Source organism: Vicugna pacos, chromosome 13 (assembly GCF_048564905.1).
Source record: "Vicugna pacos chromosome 13, VicPac4, whole genome shotgun sequence".
In the NCBI taxonomy this organism is placed as follows: domain Eukaryota; kingdom Metazoa; phylum Chordata; class Mammalia; order Artiodactyla; family Camelidae; genus Vicugna; species Vicugna pacos.
This window is the reverse complement of record NC_132999.1, coordinates 19,630,773-19,648,033: the sequence shown is the minus strand read 5'-3', so window position 1 is coordinate 19,648,033 and position 17,261 is coordinate 19,630,773. Positions and strand designations below refer to the sequence as shown.

Genomic DNA, 17,261 nt, shown 5'->3' with positions numbered 1-17,261 from the left:
TGACTGTTAAATATTTAATGTGCTGCAAAGCATCCTTAAAAATTAAATATGAATGAGTTTTAGAAAACCTTGCAGTGGTATAAAAAATTGAGGTTTTTTTCACCCCTCATTTCAAGTGTGAGTGTCTGCCTAGGGAATCTTAATTATTTTTAATGAAGATGACATTATATATTTGATCAGCATGGGGATGTCTTAAATCATGAAGTTAATATAAATAGAAGCCTTCTGAATAATATCACAGCAGAGATGTACTTTGAAATAAATTATTAGTTTTGTCTCCAGAGGTTAATCACTCTGCCCTCTTTTTATTTTTGGTGTAAAGTTAAAGAATAAAGTCAAATGACCAGAGAAAATATCTCTGTTGGAAAAAAAAATTTTTCCCTAGGTTTATTGCTTTGCTAAAGCTAGTGCTTTTGTAGACTCCTGAGATTTGGAGTTTGTACTATACACATTTTTGTGGAATCTCTGAAAAGAAGCGTGATTATCACTACTGTTATTATTCAAGAATAACTTTGTTGATGTTGATATTTGTAATCACATAATTTTCTTCCTTTTAAAAAAAATCCTGATAATCGATGACATTCCCGTGATTTAATGGCATGGGAATAAAGTAGGAGACTCTTGGGTTTCTTTTACAATGCTGACATATGACATTAAAAAAAAATCATACCTATATAGTTTCTCACCATATTTTCCTACTTTTTGTTGGATAATATGCTACTGTAGTTGCACGCTGTCCTAAGTATCAGTTATGGGTGGGGAAAGGGAGATTTGAATCCGTGAGTCTGTAGTCTTTTTTGTTTTGTTTTGTTTTGCTTTATGTTTTTCTCCTGACACAAGAAGTTTTATTGTGATAAAATTTACCATTTTAACCACTTTGAAGTGGACAATTCCCTGGCATTGAGTGCATTCACATTATTGTGCAGCCATTACCACCATCCATCTCCAGAATTTTTTCATCGTCCCAAACTGGGACTCTATCCATTAAAGAATAGCTCTTTATTCCTCACTCCCCCGAAGCCCCAGCAACCCCCATTCTACCTCCTGACTACTCTAGGTACCTCATGTAAGTGGAATCATCCAGTATGTGTTCTTTATGACTAGTTTATTTCACTTAATACAGTGTTTGCAAGGTTCATTGATGTGGTAACATAGGTCAGAATTTTATTTCTTTTCTTTTTTTTAAACTTTTTTATTGAGTTATAGTCATTTTACAATGTTGTGTCAAATTCCAGTGTAGAGCACAATTTTTCAGTTACACGTGAACATACATACATTCATTGTGACATTCTCTTTCGCTGTGAGCCACCACAAGATCCTGTATATGCTTCCCTGTGCTACACAGTACAATCTTGTTTATCTATTGTACATTTTGAAATCCCAGTCTGTCCCTTCCCAACCCCCGTCCCCTTGGCAACCACAAGTTTGTGTTCTATGTCTGACTCTGTTTCTGTTTTGTATTTATGTTGGTTTTTTTTTTTTTTTTTTAGATTCCGCATATGAGCGATCTGTGAGTCTATAGTCTTGATGCTTACTTTTGTAAAAGAGTGTGTTATATGTGTTTCCAAAAAATGGTTTTAATTAAATTTCATGAATTGTTCTTGAGAAACCCCTTTTGTAAAATAAATGGCTTAATGTTTGTGCTCTTGCTGTTTGAAAAGGATGGGCTAACTTTCAGGAGCTACGCTTCTGATTTTTTTTGCCTTTGCAGTGATTGTAGAGAATATTGCTTCTCTGTCTCTCTCTCTTTTTTTTTTCATTTTATCTAGGTAAAACTAACAAACTAAAAATGGAACCTATCATTGCTGATCCTGTAATTACCTAGCTTTCAAACTTCTTTGGCATTTTTGATACATCTCTCAGTAGTCCACAGCCATCAGCAACTGAGAGCTCAAAAATGCCCCTTGTGTCCATTTTCCTTCTTTTAGTTCTAGAACCATCCCTCACTCTAGCCCTGCATACCCTGCCCACCTTTGGTGCATTACAATTCCAACAACAAAAGTTATCATTTGTTGAATACATACCTTGTGCTGGCTACTGTGTTAGTGAGATAAATGAATTATCTTATTAACATATATTAATCCAATTAATAATATCTAATAACAATGGTCCTGTGAAGTAGGAAATCAGGGGACAGAGGGGGTGCTTAGAGTTTAGGTAACGTGCCTGAACTACTCAGCTAGTGATTGGCAGAGCTAGGATTTAACTCCACAACAGCCTTTGACACTGGTGTCCATGCCCAACACTATATTATGGTCTCACTTGCTAATAATGGGTCATATTTTTATCTGTTACTGCCAAATTATTCTACTTCAGGTCCAGATCTGATCACTTCACTGCCTGGCTCTATAACATTACTTCAGAGGCTCCTTACTGCTTCCGAGCCTTCATAGCCTTGCTTCTAGGTCCTCCGTGATCTTACCTAAATCTGCTTTCTCATCCTTGTCATTGTTTGTGATTGATAAGGATTGACAAACTAGAAGAGAAGCAGAAAGGAAAAAAGATGCCTTTCAGACTAACATTGATTTGATCCAATGAGGGTCATTTGGTGTCTCCTGAAGGAGCACAGTGCCTGGCATTAGTCAGGTGTCCTTTGTGGTCAGGATCTGATAGCACAGAACTCTTCTTTTCAAGCTTACAATTGTGTTCAGCATTTTGCCCTGTAGTTTAATGGGAAGAACTCTGGGTGCTGCACTGCTGGTTGCTGGCACCTGAACAATCCAGCATTACCTGGGGCCATTTGATTTTCCCAGTCTTGCGTCCACAGTGAATCTCAACATTCCTTCCTAGAGGTTTAAGACTAGCAACTTTTAAATGATAGGCGAAAACTTAGCTTTAAGAAATGACATTTGAGATGAAACTCAGTCATTGACCAGATCTTAGAAATCTCTATGTATACATCTAGGTGGGGAAGTGAGAGAAAGACCAAATTTAATAATAGTTCAGATGAGAAGTGAGGCATACCTTGAGCCTTATTTACGGGTAAAGAGCAATCCAGGGTTTTTCTCTCCACCATTATTAATGGGTCACCTTTTTTCTTGAACAGTTAATTAGTAAGAATAAGCTCATTTTCATCTTCTCTTTTTAGGAAATAAGAATGAAATAAAACAAATACTTCTTCCTTTTTTCTCTTTCTTTAGCAGAAATTTGTTCTTAAAACCTTACAGGCAATTAATTGTGTATCACATTCAGCTAGTTCTGTAATGCAGAACAAGTCTGGTCGTTGCATGGAATGTTTCTCCACTGGCTTCATATCTTCAACTTGGGATCAGTGCCTTGTGGACAGAATGGAAAGCAGCCTTATTTAATGCCTGCCCCAGACCCTTTTGAACGACGACACTGATTTTCAGACCGCTGCAGGGAATCCGGTTCACTGCAGTCTAATGCGGTGCTTCCGCCAAAAGCAAAATATTCACCTGCCTGCATTTTGCCTATGGACTCTTCCAATTATTCATGAGGGTTGAAGGGATTTGAGAAGGGAGGAATCCAGACCAACATCTAATTTGTCAGGAACTGAATCCCAGGACTCTTGATGCCTGGCAGTTACCTCTGCCGTCTACCTCACCTTTGCCTTCACTGGGGACGTAGGGTGGATGAGAATCTATAAACAGGCTGTAAGTGCACACAGGCGTGAGTGCGCGGGCGTGAGAGAGAGACAGGTGGGAAGAGAGAACTGGAACAATTACAAAGAAGGCCTCCTTGAAGAACTTACTTTGGGGAGGGAAACAAGGTCAACGAGAACATGACCTCTGGCCAAATTTCCATCTGTAGAGGTGTGTTTAGAATGATTCTCAGCTTGCTTATTACTCCCAGATGTCTCTTTGTTGTTCAGACATAGAAGTGTTTGCTGCACCAGCACAGGTGGAGTGTGTTTACACACTGATGGGCTCGGTGGGTGATGCTGCTTGCTGTCTGTGGCCAGAGAATCTTCTGTCACAATATTGGTTAATGCCAGACTCACACGGTTACCTCTAAACTGACAGCTTCTGTGGGACATATTAAAAGGTAGCATTACACCATGTAGTCAGCAACAGCATGCCTACCAAGAGAATTCAAAGATGAAGGAGAATCAGTCCTCGTCTTCTAGAAACACAAGATGTCAGGGGTGGGGAGAAGCTACGTAAACAAATAATTGCAGTGTGTTTTGTTAAGTGTTAGGATAGTGGGATGCCCCAGTTACATAGAGATTAGGAAAGACTTTCCATGGAAGTGAAAATTAAGGAAGCCTTAATGATGAATATATCAAGAAAATTAGTGGCAAAGTACATTCTAGGCAGGGGAAGTGACCTCTTTGAATGATTCCCTGTGTTATGAATTCCCAGTGGGGTATGTTTGTCTCACGATCTGTGTACAACTTGCGCCCTTCTCATGAATTCATTAACTGCGTGGTTCTAGCTGCTACAGACAGTGGGGACAAAACAAAGTCCCTGTGCACTTGTGGCATACATGGGAAAACAGACAGCAAAGAATAAAATATAGGTCATGGGAGATGTGACAGGAGCTACTGGGCTTGCTCTTTTGTATAAAAGAGTATTTGAGCAGAACCCTAGAGGCAAGAGGGAACAAGTCCACCCAAAGGCAAATATTTCAGAAAGGGGAAACAGGAAGTGCAAAGGCCCTGCGGTTGGAAAGTAATCTACAGGTCTGAGTAGCAACCTGGAGGCCAGTGTGTCTGGAGCAGAGAGTGGGGAAGAGGGCAGGAGAGAAGTCAAAGGACACACAGGATATGGGTAGGGGTTTTGGAACCAGGGTAAGGACTTGCTTGTGCTTTTACCCTGAATAGGTTGGGGATCCATTGGAGAGTTTGTGCCTGGAAGTGACAACAGCCTTGGCCTTAGAGTCAGACATATCTGAGTTTAAATCTCTCTGCCACTTTTACTAGCTCTGTCTGATTCCTTACCTATAAAATGAGGCTTATTCTTCTCACCTTGAAGGCCATAATGAGGAGGAGTGGAGTGGTGGTGGTGGTAGTGGTAGTATTAATAGTAGAAGAGGTAGATAACAGGAAGAGAATTTGTTTCTATTTATCCGTATCTTAAGAGGCAGGGTGTGAATGAGAGATGACTGCAGGGTGAGGGCAGTGACTTGAGTGTGAGAGGTGGAGTTCTGAACAAAGCTCCCAAATCAGGCCTTGCAGACACTGGGCTGTGGTTGCTGTAGATGAGGAAAAATGCAGATACCTGGGTAGCTGTGGATAGTCGTGTGTATCAACAGCAGCTGGGCCTTTGGGAGACTGAGAGCTGTCCAGCCCTCCTCCAGTTTTGAAGTGCTGTATTAATAAAGAAAGAAATGTGACAGTTACCAGCACTGTTATATTTGAATATTTAATATTTAAAATATTTTAAATATTTGTACTTAACACATTAACTCCTAGGCAGCATAATTGTGCCATTTATGAGCTAATTTCAGTGTTTATTTTTAAAGCATGAATTTCGAGGATACTGTACACGCTTGGCGTGTTCTGTTAATGGGATACAAGTCTAAAGTTGTGCTATGATTTTATCTCTGTGACTGTGTGTAACGTCTCATTAGGAGAGAAAAGCCAACGTATAGATTTGGGGTTTTTGACGACTGTGAACCCCAGGCCAAAAAAACCAACCAACCAACCAACCCCCCTGTTATCTCCCCTGCTCTGCACATCAGGCCTTAATATTCCCTTTTGAACACAGAGACCGAAGCTCCAGGCAACTTCGGGTGGTGTTTGGATCAGATGCGCCTTCCTCGTGCTGGGCACTGCCCACAGCTTCTGCAGCGTCTGCTTACCCCTCCCCCTTCTCCTTTGCACTGTCGTCTCCCGGAGGGTGGGACTAGCTTAGCACCGCGTTGTCCAGAGCCTAGCTCAGAGCCAGCCCATCGTCTGTGCTCAGTAACAGAAAACTGAGCTGGGCTACGGGAAGGTGAGCCCCTCCAGAACATCCAGCTGGAGAAGGCTGGACAAAGGAAGCTCACCAGCTGCTCTAGGAGTTTGAGGGACCAAGAGAGCTTGATCCCAGATTCGAGTCATGGCCTCCAGGGAAGCCTAGAGCTGAGGCTAGAGCTGAGTGAGCCCATCCTGCATGGATTGGATGTGCGACTTTGGAGGAAGCTGCCTCCTCATTAGTTTCCTCTTTCCTCATTTGTAAAACAGGGATGCACCCCGCCCCCCGCCCCTGCAGAGTGGAGGTAAGGCAGAGCATAGCAAATCCGAGTGCTCCTTCCTTTTCTTCCTCCTGTCTTTCCAGGAAGCCCCACCCGAAGCTTATTTCATGTCTAATTCTGAACTTGGTGGCTGCAGGTGGAGAGCAGCTGTTAGCGCCTGGAGATCTGGAACGTGCCCCTTTTCTCCCTCCACGCGGTCAGCAGTAGTGGGACTTGCTCTTTCCTTCCCCCTCTCTCTTTTCTTTCTTTCTTTTTTCTTTTCTTTTTTAAAAGACATTTCTTTTAGCCAGGCCATACTCTAGGGAGATGTGGATTTATACAAAAAATTGAACATAAGGAGACTATTACTGATATCTCAAGGAGATTCACAGTAGGAGTGTTTGATTTGAGAGGTTCACTAGTGTAAGACTTCTCAAGTGGCGATTAGTAGGCCACCTCCATCAGGACTTCCTCCAGGCTCTTGTACGTACTGGCCTCCCTGGGCTTGTGGACTCATTCACTATGGAGGTAGGGGCCCAGGAATCTGCATTTCATTACAAGCAAACAGGATTTGTTTTGTAGCTCTGAAGTTTGATATCTACTGCCTTAGTGATGGAAATCCAATTTGTATAACTTACTGAGCACCTACTATGTGGTCTCATATTCCTCACAGTGACTTAAGTCCTCACAGCTATGACCCTAGGTGAGGTATAGTTTACGGTACATAAAGTCACCCATTGAAAGGGCATAATTCAGTGATTTTTAGTGTATTTCCAGAGTTGTACAACCATCACCATAATCTAATTTTAAAAACATTTTCATCCTGCAAAGAAACCTTATACCCATTAGTAGTCACCGCCCAAGGATAGATATTATTACACCCATTTTTAAAGACGGGAAAATGGAGGCTCTGGACGTTAAGCAACATGCCTCCAACTCCCACAGTAAGGAGTGGAGCTGAGGGCCATAGTCTGACTTCCTTGCTTCCAGAATTCATGCTCTTTCCACTAGACCATGCTCCCTTTCAGGAACTCAAGACAAATTAAGTATTTACATGGCAGGGAGGGTAATTTGAAGTCTGGTTTTATCCTCATTTTGTAGTTTTAGATAATATATTTTCCCTACCCATTCTAGCATTGTAGGATAAATAAATAGGTTTTAGTTTTTAGTTCATTGTTCAGTGCAGTCCAATTTTAAAAGTTCCGTCAGAAATCAGCATGACTGAAAGTCGGGAGAAACCAGCGTTTGGTCCTGTCCCTGGTTGTGACCTATCATGTCCCTTCTTTGAGACTCGCTTTCCTCTTCTGTCAAATGAGGAAGTTGTACCAAATCTTTTCTTTATTCATTAAGCATTTACTGAACTTTTAATGGTGGTTACACTGGATGCTGGCTATTCAGAGAAAATGGTGACCATTTTAGCAGCAGCTATGCCTCGTTGGACAAAAACAATATGTCACACACTGCCCTAACTTGTCATCGCATCCGGTTTTAACTGCAAACCTGGTAGGTAGTGATTATCGCTGTTCTGTCTCTGTGGGATTGGAGGTATGTTGCTTAAATCCTCATGAGGAAACTTAGGCTCAGAAGGTTTAAATAATTTGTGCTGGTCACACAGCTAAGGTGGATGAGGTCTGGATGATTCCAAGGCCGGGACCTTAATCCCCACAGTCCTCTCCAGGTGAGCAGGAGCTGTTTTTGCCTTCTGTGAGGTCACTGCTAATGTATCTAAATAAATACTTGCAATCCAAAGTGAAAGTAAATATTCAGTTGGTGGCACTAAAGGAGGTTTAATCTTCTGGCCCCTTTTTGGGTAGGTCTGGGAAGGTGTCTCAGATGAGCCCATGGGTTCTGTTGGAAGCACAGCTGATTATTGCATTTCTCCCTCTCCTGTAGCCCCTATCGGCTTAGCATGGGCAGGCTGGATTTTTAGGACTACTTTCCTCCCCCAGCGCTGGCGCTACTCTGCAGGAGGTAAGGAACTTTGTCTGTTGAGCTATACTAGGCCTGGAGGGACCAGCGCCTCCGCAGTAGATTTTCCAACTTAAGTTTACTCCTTTGGCCTCCTTGGCATGTGTTTACAAAGCCTCAGGGTCAAGTAATCTAGAGATTTAGTGTGTGCTCAGACAGGTGTTCCCCACCAAGTACTCAGCAATCAAAGGGGAAAGTCACTTTTTCAAGGACCCAGCTTGCATGTGGGTTTCTAAAGAAACTTGAAGAAGCCTGTTCACTGAGACTAGGAGCTCAGCTTGTCAAGGCACCGGGAGCTAATTTGAAAGCCATTTCCTGAAAATAGAGCGTTTTAGTAAGTCTTGTTGCTGTGGAAGGCTTCAGAAGTACTGATATGGGGAAGGGGTCCCGACATTGGGATGAGGACATGGGAAATCTCAAATGACTTTTTATTCTTGGAAATAGTTGTTCTTTTTGAAGGATTTTTAAAAATTACGATTTGTTGAGCTCTTAGTGTGTAAGGAATATGTGCTATACATGCAGGGAAACTCACAAAACCCCTAGGAGCTCACTATTATTATCACCTCTGTTTTACAAATTAGGAAATGGATCACATCTAACCTCTGCACAGCCACCCAGCAGCTGGCAATAGAGGTTTTTTGTTTGTTTTTAAACTCTCCTTTCACATTCCTATTTTTTTTCAGCCCTAAAAATGAAGAAAAAACTTAACCAGCACTTATTTATTCATTAAAATTATATTGTGACTGAGCCCAGAGAGCCATTGTTTGTGGAGAGGTTAGGTAAGGATTATTGTTGAGAATCCTGGCCTGTCGTGCTGGAGCCGGTGCTGGCAGGGTTGTTGCCATGGCATTCGATATGCGTAACAGGCACCCTGGCTGTGAGAGCCTGAAAGACGATACAGCCAGGAGGACCTGGGAGACGTTTGTGTAATCATGTTAGCATCACATTTATTCCATGAAGGCTAACTGCTCCGATTCCTGTCTTAATTTATACTCACCGTGTTCAAGATTGATTTTCTCCATTTAGATTTTCATCTGAAAATATTCATCCTTGAATACGTGGCCATCCTTCTGCAACAAGTTTTAGAGATATAACGTCTTTCTTGACAGTTTAAGTCAGATTTCACCAGCAAATTAATTTTCTTAAAAATCCGTTTCATATCACAGAAAGACCTCGCATTAGTAGTTTCTCAAAAGTCTAACAATTGGTATTTCAATAAGATTCCAGCACAATAGTAGCATGGGAATTTTAGGATCACCAAGTTTTATATAATCTAACCCAGGTTTGTTTGTTTTTTTATAGTTAAGTGAAATTTGGCCTAGGGAGGCTAAATGACTTCATCAGGCATAGAGCTAGTTTATACAGAGTTGCAATTTGACATTATTAATTATTAGCTTTTGTGATAAATTATGATTTATAGTTTCCATACTAAATGATTGTACTAAAAAGGCATCTCTTTAAATAAAAGAATACACTAGAATGGCATTTATAAAAATTCTATTTAGCTATGGCATATATGAACATTTCCTTTGAAAAATATCCAAAACAGCCACAGTAGTATATTTTGAAATGTCAAAAACTAGTTTTCAACTCCGAATGCAACATTGCAACTATGCTTTAAACCCAGACAGTTGTTTTTCATTAAGTTATTTTTATATTATTGTTTTGAGCAAGTATTTCTCCATCTCATTCCATAGTACTGCTCTGTGCAAGTGCTGTAGGGATTGTAAAATTGAACAAAACAGTCCCTTCGAGGATTTTACAGTTTTACGGAGGCGATAAGACACCTGGGAAACTTGAATTCAAGGTCCCTCAAGTGTCACACCAGGGATCGAAGACGATCCAGTTCGTTTGGTTCCTAAAGCTGCCACAGATCCTTGGGATAGTAATTGGTTTCTAAACGGAGTGGATTGGTTTCTTTGTGAGAAGGCTTAGGAACAGTTGAGGGAAGGGGGTGCATGGTTCTGAGCATGTAGAATATAAACATTCTTAAAGCTCCTAGTTCATCATGTCACTCCCCAGCTAAAAAATCCTTTTAACAGCTCTTTACTTCTTGGCAAATAGACCTTTATTCATTTACTCATTCAAAAAATATTTACTAAGTACCTACCATGTGTGTCAAAATCCAACTCCTCTTCCTGGATTGAAAAACCTCTACAGCCTAGCCTCATCATTTCTGTTCTATTTAGTTCAGTTTTCTTCCCAAAAGCTCCCCTTATGAAACTGACTTTGTATCATAATTGCTGACTTCAGGTTCTCTCTGTAACACTGTGAGCTTTTCTAGAAAAGAAGTAATCTGCTCATCTTTGAACACCCCATTTCCAAGTACACAGGCCAGTGCTTAGTAAGTCCTTTTTAAGGGTTTTCTTGAGGCCAAAGGATTTAGAATGTAGGGTCCAATGTGGGCAGGGATTTTGTCATGCTCCTTTCTTGTATCCTTAGTGTCTAGAACAGTGCCTGGCCCAGAGTACTTAGTACTTGGGACAAACCCTTTCTGCAATGCTCTCGCCTAAGCTCTTTTTCTCTTTTCCTATTTAAATCCAACCTCACATTCAAGGCCAGGTCTCATCTCTTCAGATCTCTGCTCCTCAACCCCCGAGAACTCTTGACAGTGCCTTGGGCGTGCGCCAAGCACGCTGAGTGCACCGAGTCTCTATTGCACTGTCACTCTTCCTCCTTTTTAATTTTTAATTTCTTCTCCCAACTAGAGAGCGAGCTCCTTAAGAATATGGAGCTACATTTTACGTGGTTTCCTTCAGAAAGGACATGATGGATTAACTGAGTTATTAATTAAACATAGTCATTTAAGTCTGGAAAGTTAAGCATTTCAGGGTTTCCAGTTCTCTTTATCCTTAATGGATGGATTGATTCCCGAAGACCCGACCATTTGTGTGGGTTTGTGCACACAGAACACTGCATACTGAAGGCTTATCCACTTAAAGTGCCTCTTTCTAAGAATAAGTGCACGGCCATTTAAGTACCTCCCCGCTTTTTTCTTCAAGGTGAAATTTTTTAAAAGCCTTAATGGAGATCTAGGGGGTAGGGAGTGGGGAAATTAAGAGTTAGGGGAGTGGAAGTACGGGAGTGGAAATCGGGCACCATCTGCAAAGCATTTGGGGAACTCAACTTCCCATTTCTGAGAGGTTGCCATGTGCATTGTCATGAATATTACTTATAGTCAAGTTACATTGGCTAACGGCTGAATCTCACCAACATGTGGAACTGATTTACTTGCTTTTTCCCCTCTTACCCCCTTTGAAAGCCAAAACAACAACAACAACAAAAAGTCAATAACCCTTCAGTAGCTTTATTGCATTTAGGGAAGTGTTTCCGTCTCGTTTTGCCTGCCTTTATTCTCCTGGTTCATATTTACCCCCTGGCTCTCCTGGTTTGAGTACTGTAACAGGAAATCAAGTGATCAAGGCTGGAAACTTTGCTTGCTGAGATGATTGCCTTAGATTTTCCCTGCTAAATCACACTGCAGGCTGTTCCTTTTCCCCGGTAATTTCTTTTGAGGGAGAGAGTGGACCAAAACAGGCAGCCCTTTGTAAAGGTGACACTTGTCACCGACTTGTGACTCTCCCACAAGCTTTCTTGCTATTCAGAGCTCATGTTGGTTTGAAGGGTGTTAAGTTAAATACCATCAGACTAAGGAATTTATAATTTGAGTTTTTTGCACTTGAAGGGGCTGTGTGTGTATGTACTCAGACCCTAAAGATGACAGGGAAGGAAAAAGAGAAGTGATGAGGGGAAACTCTATTAATAGATTGTTGAGAGAAGGGGAACAGTTTTTTATCTTAAAGAGAAAGGATGATTTCTTTCTTTCGTTTTTTTTTTTTTTTTTTTTTTTTGGCTAGCTGGTCGAGTGACCATCTAAAATCATGGTTTGGTTGATTTAATGCCTAGACTAATGGATACATACTTGCTTATTTATGCTTACTATGTATGATGCACTGTGCTAAGGAATCATGGCCTGGACCCGTTGTCAAAGAATCCACAACAAAGTTGGAACCTAGGAATCCGAAAGAGTGGAAGGAAATAAAGTATAATGTAAATGGTAGTTGGTTTTTCACGAGTGGTCAGACATTAGCTTTGTTTTCCCCTCTTCTTCCTTTACATATTTTCAAAATTTCTACAGTGAACACATTGTTTTCATTGTAGCATAGGCAGTCTTTGCTGCAGAAATTCATAGAAGAGAGGGATTACCTTTGGGAGGTTGTTAAGGATGAGGTGGAACTGAGTTGGTAAATATTTATACAGGGTTTTTTCTCCCTCATACCTCCAACTATCATAGAATAACTGTCGTAAGAATATTCTTAAGAGATTAACAATAATGGTATAAAATAATAGAATAACTATTAGGACTGTTTGAATAATTATCACAACAGTATGTGAAATAGACTCAGTGTTTTTAGTGCACTCTACATAAATTCATCTTCATATTTATGAGGGTAAGTGAGTTAAGATATGTAGAGTACTTAGTGCTGGACAGATAACATGATATAAGCAATAGCTATTATCGTTATTTATATATAGCAACCTTAAAACAAAATAAGGAAGTCTGTTGGGGTAGGACATGAGTGCCTGGGGTACCATTTGCACAAGGTCATCTATTGTGTACTGGTTCATCTTGTTTTAAATTCCTAATCTAGGCCTCTTCCTCTGCCATGATTTTTAGGACCTACGCATTTCCCTTTGTCATAAAACTGGAATAGCCCTGTTTCTTGTAAGTCACTGTGGTATTCAAGATTGTATTTTTATACTGAGGATGAAGCAGGAGCCCCTGCATTTATTTTTTCCTCTGAAAGCTCTTAGGGTGATGATATAGTGCAAACGGTTGTTTGTAGAGTTTAGTTGTAACTCTGAATGTCTGTCCCTTTTTTGTATGTGTGACAACTCTTTGCAAAATATCATTATCCATCATATAGGAAATACATGCTCTGTTTTGAGATTAGGGGGAATGGGGGAAAGAATGTATGTTCTGGAGTCATTAGTCACAGGTAAGCCCTATTACTATTTTGGTCACTTTCTAGATTTTACCTAAGTTTTCTCTTAGTATGATTTTTACATAGAGGATGAGACAAACTTTGGAGTAAGGCACAGTTTGCATTCAGACTTGGCTACGTTCTTACAATAACCTATACTTGAGCAAACTAAACTCAGAACCTGTTTTCTCATCTGTAAAATGATGACATAGTAACTGTTATGAAAAGATGTTGTGTTAAGTGAGATAATGTGTTGCAAAGCACATGAATTCATTCTGGCCCTTGTTAATATACACGGAAACACAGTAACACTGTTATGTATAATGTACCCCTCCACATACACACATATAATTAGAACAAACTTTGTGTATTTAAATGCTCTGTTAAAAATATTAACAATAACGAATCATTGTAAACACTTACTAGCTGCATAATGTATTTTTGGTTGGATGAAGAGTAATCAGTCCCCTATTGTTGGATATTCAGGTTATTGTTGATTTTTATTTTTAGAGGTAACCTTTTCAATATTCATGGTAAACTATTTTCCTGAGCTACCCGTATCCGGAATGAACGAGTTAGAGATTTTTTTTTAAATGATGGAGATTTACGGCGCCAGATTTGTGACCTCAGAATGATAAGCCTCCTTAAAGAGCATCATTTTTCTAGATTCCATATGTTTAATAGCGTGAGGTTAAATAAGACGATGTCTAATCTGGGCAGGAGTGGTCCCTTAAAACCTAGTAAAAGTTTATTCATGGCATATACTTAGGGGAGAATGAAGTCAAGCATGTATTTTCTTTCCTGAAACACTTACTTCCTTGTCCAGTGCCATTAATTCCCTGCCCCGTGATTGTTGGAGTTTATTTTAATGGCAGCACTTTCTCTTTTAATGGTCATTGTTGATCATCATCATGTTGAGAGAACAGTGGTGATCTATACTTTCCTCCCCTTTGGCCACGATTCTTGGAATCGTAGGAAGAGATCCGGAGCTGAATGAAGCTGTTAGTGAACTGTCAGCCAAATTGGCTTGGGACAGAGACCTGTAAACATCAAGAGAATAAGCTTTTGAATAAAAATTCAGTCCTGCATTTTCCTGCAAAGATCAGGGAGGAATACCAGCAGAATCTCATTAGGCTTGTAGAGGTATTTATTTCTTCGCTGTGGTATTGTGCTGGACCATTCATTTAAATATCTAGTTAAAATTTGGCAGAGCTGTTAGAGGAGTGAAGGTGGGGCCAACTGTCTGGACTGACCATCTTATTAAACACTCATGCAATTGTTCCTGTTCCAGTGAAGTGGAATTCTCTTGCCATCTGCTAAGCAGGTTCAATTAAATAGAGAGATTCAGGAGGGAAAGATTGCCAGTAGGGTGAGTGGGTCGGTGAAGTGAGGACCTGAGTAGGATTAAGGTGCAGCCTTTAAGAGGTGGGAAAAAAGTAGGCTACATGTGTGCATGCACGCACGCGCGCGCACACACACACACACGCGCACACACACACACACACACAGCAGGATGTCTTTTTTCTTCTCTTACATGAGAGGTGGGGGGAACTATATTCCAGTGTTACATGACTCTTTAATTTCCAACTTAATTTGGGTTGAAACTTCTCTTTGGTGGAGGAGGGGGAAAGCAATGCTTAGGGAATAAAACAGCAGAATATGCAAAGAGATTTGATTAAATTGTGTTATGTAAGTTTAGAGCATGCAGGTTGGATGAGAGTCAGAGCAAGGCTCCTTTTTTCCTGCAGAAAATTCAGGTTAGTACAGTACCATTGGATGGGAAGCTGAAGAACTAAGTCATGTTAGGCACTTAGAATATGAGGGAGCAATTAGTATGTAGCCTCAGGGAAGGCTCCAGAGACCTTATCCGTGAATTTCTAGGTGGCTCTCGGCATTGGTACAGGCCAATTTCATCTGGATTGCAGATTGGGGTGTAGATTTTTCAGTATTTAAAATAGCCCTTATTAGAATTTATAATTATATAGATTCTTGTCCTTTTAAAAAATCCATAAATCATTTAAAAATATATGAAAACATTTGACAAGGGTGTATTTTAAAGAGACTGCCTAGAATGTAAGCTTCAAGTAAATTTATTGAAGTATAGTGTACATACAGCAAAGCGCACAGTTGTAAGTGTACAGCTTGATGAATTCTCACAAAAGTGAACACATCCCTGCAACCAGGACCCAGATTAAGAAACATCATTTCAGCACCCCGAAGCGGGCTTCATGTCCTGTTCTGTTCACTCTCTCACAAAAGGTAACCACTATCCTGGCTTCTAACAGGCTAGATTAGTTTTGCCTGTTTTTGAACTTGATATAAGTGGAATTAATTGTGTTCTAGGGTCTGGCTTCTTTCACTCAGTATTATGTTTGTGAGAGTCATCACGTTGATGCGTGTTGCAATTGTGTGTTCATTTCTCATCTCACCTGAATATTCCACTGTGTGAATACACGCGATTTGTCTCTTCTCTTGCTGATAGGCATTTGGATAGTTTCCAGGTTGGGGCTCTCTCTTATGACTTGTGCTGCTATGAACATTCTTAAGCTTTTCTTTTGATAAACATGAACACATTTCTGCAAGGTATATACACCAAGGATGGGGAACTGCTGGGTCATAGGACATGCGTATAATTAACTTTGGAAGATAACTGCCAGTTTCCTAAAGTGTGTGTTTTAATGAGGGAAAGGTCAGTTTTGTTTTTAGATCAGAGTACTCAGTTGTCCTGGGCGTAAGTATAAGCAAGTCATCTTGTTGTATAAGCAAGTCATCTTGTTGTGGTGTTCTTTTGATTATGAAAATAAATATACCTGAGAAAGAGGATTCAATAAGCTATTTCTCCTTAAAATAACCTGTTAAAACCCCTCACCCATTTTAACGACCTTTTCACTGTACAGTAAAGCGTATGTATTTTTACTTCTAGTATTTGATGAGAATGACAAAGAAGACTGATGGGCAAGGACAAGCAGTATCTTTGCCTTTACTTCCAGGGATTTGTACACCGAGGAGAGTTACTTGAGAGGTTGTGCTCACATTAACAGTTCAAATTTCTGGAATTCCTATGGTCCTTCAGGGAACTGAAATAAGGGAAAGTGACAAATTGGAAATAGAATGTGGAATGCCCACCTACCCACAGCCCCTGTTAGTGAAGGGATTGCTCTTCTTGTCTATGTTGTAGGAAAACTTTTTCCCATTTCTATTTTTCACGTCCTCTAACAACTAAGAAACTCTTGAGGTCACCAAAATGTCAGCTCCGTAATGTCATTTGGAATTCCTGACTCAAATGAAAAAAAGTCTCCAGAAAACTCTGTATTCTATTCCTTTCACAGTTTTAAGTAGTGATAGAAAGTAATGAAAGATTAAATCTTTGTCTAGGACACTTACACTCCTAATGTTGGTTTTATATATATATGTGTATATATATACACACATAACACACACACACACATATATATATATATATATATATATATATATATATATATATATATATATATATAAAACTTTGTGTGTGTGTGTATAAAATCATACCAGCATGTTATATCTTGCTTGAAATGGATAGAAAAAAGCCCCCAAGTTCTCATTTTTTTCCCTATAGTTGGTATTAGGAGTCCTAGATTATCCTGAACAAAAAGGTGAGCTGAGTAAATTTAATAGCTTTGCTAGAAGCAATGCCTGTTTTTAACTCAAGCCCTAAATTTAGACCTCAACACTTGAATTTTTCACCTGTGATACATTTTCTGACTTCTGAGCCGTAGTTTTTAATCTGTAAGATTGGTTTCAGATCACTGCCTCCCACACAGGGCTGTTGTGGGGATCAAATGGGATCATTAAGTGAAATTGTAAACTAAGAAAGCACTGAGCCTAATAATAATAAGCCTTTGAGAGCTGGGTTTAGCAGTCCCTGCATTTTAAGAAAGATTGCAACTGTCCGTTAACCTAGCGCATAATGGAAACTCACTCTGTACCTTGAAATCTCATGCGCACAACTAAGCCTGAACTTTTAACCTTGGGCCAGACGTGACTGGCTGACTTGTTCAGTTGTGAGTTACTTGTCTAGGTTCTGCTGGCCTTTCACTAACACCGTTCCCTCTGGGGGGAAGGAGAGGGGCAAAAACTGCTTGGTGGTAGCACCAAACTATTCGAGAAGGTCAACTATAAATACCCATCAGTTCAAGTTAGGATGTACTG

At 40.1% G+C, this 17,261-nt stretch overlaps 1 protein-coding gene across 2 annotated transcripts in view; it reads left to right on the top strand.

Moving 5' to 3' along the window:
* Window positions 1–17,261, top strand: part of CACHD1 (cache domain containing 1) — a 197,533-nt gene that overhangs the window by 58,853 nt on the left and 121,419 nt on the right. The gene's annotated exons all lie outside the window — the stretch shown is intronic.